Source organism: Saimiri boliviensis, chromosome 10, assembly GCF_048565385.1.
Source record: "Saimiri boliviensis isolate mSaiBol1 chromosome 10, mSaiBol1.pri, whole genome shotgun sequence".
Taxonomy (NCBI): Eukaryota; Metazoa; Chordata; class Mammalia; order Primates; family Cebidae; genus Saimiri; species Saimiri boliviensis.
In genome coordinates, this window is record NC_133458.1 from 61,631,015 (window position 1) to 61,637,761 (window position 6,747).

The 6,747-nt window shown below is 39.5% G+C and overlaps 1 protein-coding gene across 2 annotated transcripts in view; it reads right to left on the reverse strand.

Moving 5' to 3' along the window:
- The window catches only part of SEMA3D (semaphorin 3D), a 194,846-nt gene extending 193,869 nt beyond the window's left edge, over positions 1-977 (reverse strand). The window contains exon 1 of one of the 2 annotated variants that reach the window (XM_010344898.3): positions 599-977. The gene's annotated coding sequence lies outside the window, so the exon portion shown is untranslated. The remainder of the gene's footprint in view (positions 1-598) is intronic. The other variant, XM_074379343.1, reaches the window with a different exon arrangement.
- Positions 978-6,747: the final 5,770 nt, after the last annotated feature.

A 6,747-nucleotide genomic window follows, 5' to 3' on the forward strand; every position in this document is an offset into this window, starting at 1 on the left:
CTTCCTCTTTCAAAACCCTACAACAAAAACCACCACGCTTCTCTTCTTTCTTCCTTGCCCCCTTCCTCTGCCCCAGACCAACAGGGAAAGCAGCGAGCCAGGGCGCAGATGCTCCTTGGTAGAGCCCTCCCGGATGTTCCCGACCAAAGCGTCTCCAAATGAACCTGCAGCCGGCGGAAGCCCGGTACACGTTCACAGGCGCTCTCCGCTGCCCAGACCCGGAGGGGTGTGGGAGAGCCAGGCAGCTAAGGAGACCAAAGTTCCCGGGAGGAAAACTTCGTGCAGTGCTGGCAGGCGGAGGCTCGGGAGGAGTAGGCTCGGCCGCTGCTTGAGGCGGGGTGGGACTGCGCCCCCGTGCAGCGCGGACGCCGGCGCCGCGCTGACTGCGCACCGATTCTCCGTCCGCTCCCCTGGGCGCCCACTCTCTGTCCGCTCCTGGGAGCCTACTCTGTCTCAGGACGGTTCTTTATCTCCCCAGATCCTGCTCAACCTCACTTCGGACCCACAGCCACCCCCAAATCCCGGCCATCCCTGCTTGGCACCGCGGTTTCCAGCACACCCTCCCATTGGAGTAGCAGGTGATCCACATCAGACTTACCTGCTGTGAACTCTTCTCTCCCTCTCTCTTTGCCTGGTGCTTGTACAGGGAGAGAGGAACGGGATGAAGGCTGAGGCACAGGGGCGCGGCGACCCGGGGCACCGGCGCACGTTTCTCTGAGCCGCAGCCCTGGCTGAGCAGCGGAGCCGCCGGCAGCCCTGGCAGAGCCGGGAAGCTGCGGCCGCAGGGGCCAGGCCGGGAGGCAGGGGGCGCTGCTGCCTCCCCAGAGCGCCGCGCGGGGACTGGCGGAGAGCGAGACACCAGCTGGAGCTTTGGGGAGGCGCGGGTGGCGAGGAAAGGCACGCTCCAAACAGGAGGGCGGCTTTTAAGTTTGTGGTGTGACCGCAACAGCTGTCCTGGGAGAGACTCGGTCTTTCTAAAAAGAGGATGCTGAAAACTCCGGGGATTACCTTTCCCCTTCCGATCTCCTCCCCCAGCCCCGGCCCCCCTTCCCTCTGCTCAAGCCAGGACTCCCGAGCGTGCAGAAGTTCATCCCTGCTGCGCGGAGGCTGCCAGAGCATGGATTTAGAGGTAGCCTCGGCCGCTCTGAGGGATGTTTATCGGGACAGGGCATCCTATGTATAAAGCAACCTCTGACGTCTAATCTTTCTTCTGGGTTACTTGGGGACCTCGTTATTTCCTTTTCTATACCATAAAACTTCTTAAGGACCCCATGCGGAAGAAAAACCGTCCTAAAAATGCTAACCCCCCAAAATAGTACCTGCGTTCCACTATGTAAAACCTCAATCCACAGTTCATGGCCTTGGCAGGGCAGGCATAGGGGTGAAAAACAGGGATCAGCCCTCCATTAAGGGGCTGGCACTTAATAAAAACCAAACAGAAAGATAAAAACAAGTAGAATGTAATCCGTTCTTCCTCTTTTCCTTTTACACGAGACCTACAAGAGGTGTGCCTCATACTTTTTGCCTGTGGGAGTTTCTTTTGTAGATTTTTGCACTCCTTAGTCATACAGTAGGAAACTTAGAAGTATATGAGGACAAGGAGAAGATCTAAGCTTTGTTGAAGCTGGAACCTATGCAATTTGAATGCAGTATCCTCTTTAAGAAAAAGTAATGCAGAAATATCTCACTTTTACAGATTTTGCAAAATATATGACAATGTGAGCTCACAAAGCCACCGTCAGGGACATTAAAAAGGCCTGTGCATTTGGTTAGCCCTGTAAGTTGGGCATATTTAGCTGCATGGTAAATCCTTTTGTGATGGGAAATCCAGGTTTACATTCACACACCTTGCTGTTAGACCCATACATAAATCTGACATGACATAGAGCCATGGAAAGAAAGTAGCCAGGGGATCCTGCATTTGTCAGCTTGACTTAAGAGCACAAGGTGTAGGGTCCAAAGCTTCCTTAGCAAGTGACAAGAGATACCTTGGTTTGGAGATGGTGAACAGACAAAGGCAGTAATGGAATAACTGGAAGGGGCAGAAGGGATTCTTCATTTGACCTTTTATCTGTGGCAGAGGGTGGAGGGCCACAGAAGCTAAATGAGTCATTGTAAGTTGTAGATGGTTGATGGCAGAGTCAGGCTAAGGAGAGGCTAAAGTTTCCCAGATCTGACCAAGGTTCTTTCTTGTGTCTCATGCTGTCTCATCTCTATAAGCTTGGTTTGGACTCCCAGCCAACCAACCCCAAAAATACCTTCTTGGGATAGAGCATAATTTTTCAAATCCTCATAGACTATTTCAAACTACAGAAACTTTTTTTTCCCCTGAATGCTTTATATTGCATGTTATGCCATTCATTCTGTACCTAGTCATGCAATTGTTTCTTGTATTTTTCTATATTTTTATATTATTATCATTTGCTTATGTCAGTGCACTTCCATTCACATTGCAAGGTCGTTGTGAGAACAAAATGTCTCTTTTTGTCTCCCATATATGTTAGTTCCTAGTAAGTAGTTTTTGATTTTTTTAAAAAATCCCTATTTTTACATTTTAAAAATAACTTTGTCAGTTTGTTGGCCAGAATTTTGTGTTTAACTAGAATTATAGTTAACTTTGGACTTCCCCTTTTCCTCTTTTCTCGTTTAAGTTGTAGCTTAATATGCTCAAACTAAATGACACCTCTCTTTGCTACCATTCAATCCTTTCCATAAAGGCCCTACAGAATTAATCACTCCCTCCTGTTTTCCCAAAGCACTTTGATTTCACTACTATAATAAGCTCTTTTCATGTTATATTATAATTAGTTATGCATGTGTCTGCATCCCTTACAAAAGTGTTGGCTGTTTCGTGTCTTTGTTTCTTCAGCCTCTAATACAATGCGTATGACATTGTGTTGTACTGATTTAGTTTGAGGTACTCTGACTTCAAATTTAGACAGAATTTACCAGGGCATCCTGAACATATCATGAGAAAACAACATCTGGAACGTGAGTTCTGTGCTTTCCTTCCTGTTAATGACTCTGAGCACAATGCAGACAGAATCAACTGTTAATATATTGCTCACTGTGATGAATGGCCTCAGCTGTGTCCATGGCTCCGTAATCTTCAGGCTGCTTCCCTGAGTATCTTGAATGTGTTAGGTGTTCAACAAATATTTGTATGTTAAACAAGTTAATAAAAATAGTAGCTATAATGTTAATATTCAGTCACTGGATTTATTTCTGAATTTCTAATAACTGTACAGGGTCCCATCAAAATAGTTTTAATAACCCTTTCTAAGAGTTTGAGATCTACTTTAATCAAAAGCAATTTAGTATTCTGTCCTATAGAGCTAATGCCCTATCTAAATTCTTAAAATAAAACCCAGTGGGAAAAAGTCTGTTTTACATAAAGTTTTGCTAAAATATAAGGTGTGTTGCACAGTCTAGTTTGTCTTCAAGTGTGACTATTCAAGATTTAACAAGTGAGCCTTAATTTCACTGAAAAAGATGTGTATATCATCAGTTTAAACTACCTAATTGCTGCTTGTTTGCCTGTTTCAGTCTGAGGGGAAAAATACAAACGAAAAGAAGAAAAAAGAAAACGAATCACTCTCAGATTCTTGGAAACATTATTGAATAAATAAATTGTTTGTCTTGAAAATCTAGGCTATTCTGAGACATACTACTCCTCACCCATCTCTGCTGGGGCTCACAGTTATATGAATAATTTTCATTTTATGGTAATAATATGTGTTAAGCAATATGAAATACAATATTTCTCAAGGGATCACATTTAATGCCAAACAAATCCAAAGAATAAAATTCTAATTGTAGAATTTCAGTAATCATCAGTCTATGTTGGGAGCCATGGGAGAAGGTGGCAGGGATGGGTAAGGCTAGAATAGACATATTGTAGGCTTCTCCAATTCCACATATAGCTACCTCTGCCCAGAAGAAAGCAGAAAGATAATTACTGGTTCCAGAACTTAAATCTAGCAGGATCTCAGAGGATTTGGCTGTACTCTCAGCAGAAGATATTAAGCCCAACAAAATCTACAATTCTAGTTCTGTCTGAACAGTTCTATATTCACAAATCAAATGAAAATTTGTTGCAAGTGAAAGGAAAAAATGGAAAAAGAGTCTGCAGAGGCAATGGATAAAGTTTATGTGCAGGGGCAAATAAGGAAAATGTGTTAAAAAGCATGTCATTTTAGTGTTTACTCCTCTAGAAATAGTCATACCTTAGTCATACACATAATCTCTCTGTCTTCTAATAAATACTACCTTATAAATGTTTTCTCATATATCAACATATCAGCACTGACAGATAAGAAATGTTGTTATCCTCATCCAAGAAAGTTGGGATATATGTTATGTCTAATTGGAACAAGTGACAGCATGAGTTTAAAGTAGCTCATCCAGCTGCTTATCTTCCATTAGGTATTTTTCCCCTTAGAAACTTCAGGGTTTTTTTTGTTCTACTTCATTTGATCATAGCAATACACTCATTACTGGATCATTAGATGTTTACATTATAAAGTCATTTGATGTGTTTAATGGTTAAAAAACAAAACACCTGACTTTCATCTTTTATTTCTATATTAATTACTCATACATAGAACTCTCAGAAGTAAATGTATCCCTGCTTCTCATCATCAGATAAAGACAGAAAATAGTTTATGGTGAGTTAATTGGGATGTAAAACTGTCCAAACTTTGCTTCATACTTTCAAGTTTTAAACTATTATAATATTATAATTAATCATAAACTTTTAGAGTTAGAAGACACCTCAAAACCTTCTAGCCTTAATGTTAGACACAAGAAAACCAGGGCCAAGGAAGACATAGTTACCATTCAGCAACTTATGACTTCTGCCGCGATGCCTTCTCTAGAATATTTCACCTTACTATACAGACTTTTCTTTTAAAAAGGAAAGAAAAGAAAAAAAAAACCCAGCTATTTTGCAAAACTGTCCAAGCCAGAATCTTAAGGTTATATTTACTTAGCTGGGTTGGGGTGTGGTGAATAATTAAATTCAGCAGGAATGTGCTTCAAAATAAAAATAAAAACACAGCCCAGCCTCTTTGGCCCAAGTCCTGAGACTTCAGAAAACAAAAACCTCCTTGACTGTGAACATTCCCTAGAAGTTGAAAAGGTTTTCCATTCCTGATATAGGAGTCCATACAGATATTGTAGATTGGGAGAACTTAATTAGACAAAAATGACTCTTTGTTTTTGATTAGTAGCAATGTACTTATATCAATAAACAATCCCCAAGGAAGGATTTTAAGGAAAAATAAACAACTTTCCTATACATAATATAAAAAAAAAAAAACATCTTTAAGTTTGCTTTTAAAAAATACCTTCATACCACCACCATTCTACCCTTAGAGCATATTTTAGATATAGCATATTCTTCTAAGAAAATTAAGCTGAGGAGGGAATTCCTATGATACCCAATTGAGGCAAGCCTTATTGTATATGAGTGATGAAATAAAGAAAAATATGCCCTCTTGTGGCTTATTTGTTCTGGTTCACAATTAATCAACAGTGTTCTATTATTTCCTGAAACCCAAACATACCTGTATTCCGAGTGGAATTAAACTATTTCTTTGTGCAGTAACTGGCAAAAACAGGTCCATACAAACAGCAGGAAGGCATTCCAATACTTCTGCTTTGTTCAAGGTCATAGCAGCTGCTTAGCCACAATGAAATCAGTATCCCTGAAAAGGAAGATTTTCCAAAATAACCCATAAATTTGTACAGATATTATCAAAATCCCTTCCAAATAAATGCATTAGATAGAGTTTCTTTCCTAAATATTGAGGTTTGTTTTGGATAGACTTAAACCATCAGTTTCCACAAATAGGAGAAAATTCATGATTTCCTTTTCTACTATACTTGTGCCTCTACTATTTCTTTGACTGTAAGATATGCTTATTTTTCCACTACAAAAGTAAAGTATATAATAAAGAAGTTAAGAAAATAGTGATTTTCATTCCTGTGTCTTTTTCTCTCCCTTTGCCCTACTTTACTCAGAAATAAGGATGTAACAAGTGTGCCACATATTGTGGGTTGCAAATATAATTAATTTCATAATATCACAAAAATGCCCACCATGTTTTTCTAAAACAACAAAAGTGGAAATGGGTTTAGCTGGGAACAGCTTCTGATCAAGAAAATGACTTTCATACAAACTATGGTTTAAGAAACTTAGTAACTAATTAAGGAAATGTCAAAAGCTTAAAACAAATCAGGTTGCTAAATTTTTAGTTCAACCCTATAATAATAACTATTATCATTTTTAGCATCGTTATTATTATACAGACAATGAAACTTAAAGTTAAGTGACTTAAAAATAAAATATTTACCATCTGATTGGATCTTCTTTGTTTACTAAGAGAGACAGCAGGACAATTTAAATCTGCACCCTTAATTTATCAAATTACTATTGAACTAGACCAATCTGTATCTTACCAATCAGAAAGAATAAATGCAATTTATCAAAGTGTCCAGTTTAATGTATGGACCTACTGCTTTTCTAAGGCACATGGTAACATAAAATCATGTTGTTTTACGTTTATTTAGCATAGTGAACAGTTTGACCTTTGATTCACAGATGTACTTTCATTCGATTTGGAAATAATATTCATAAAACAGTTTTGGATTTTTAATTTAATGTTAATGCAGTGAATAATATTGACTCATCATAATACCATTAACAAATTTTATTATCTATTTGCCACTTCAATAAAATTATTT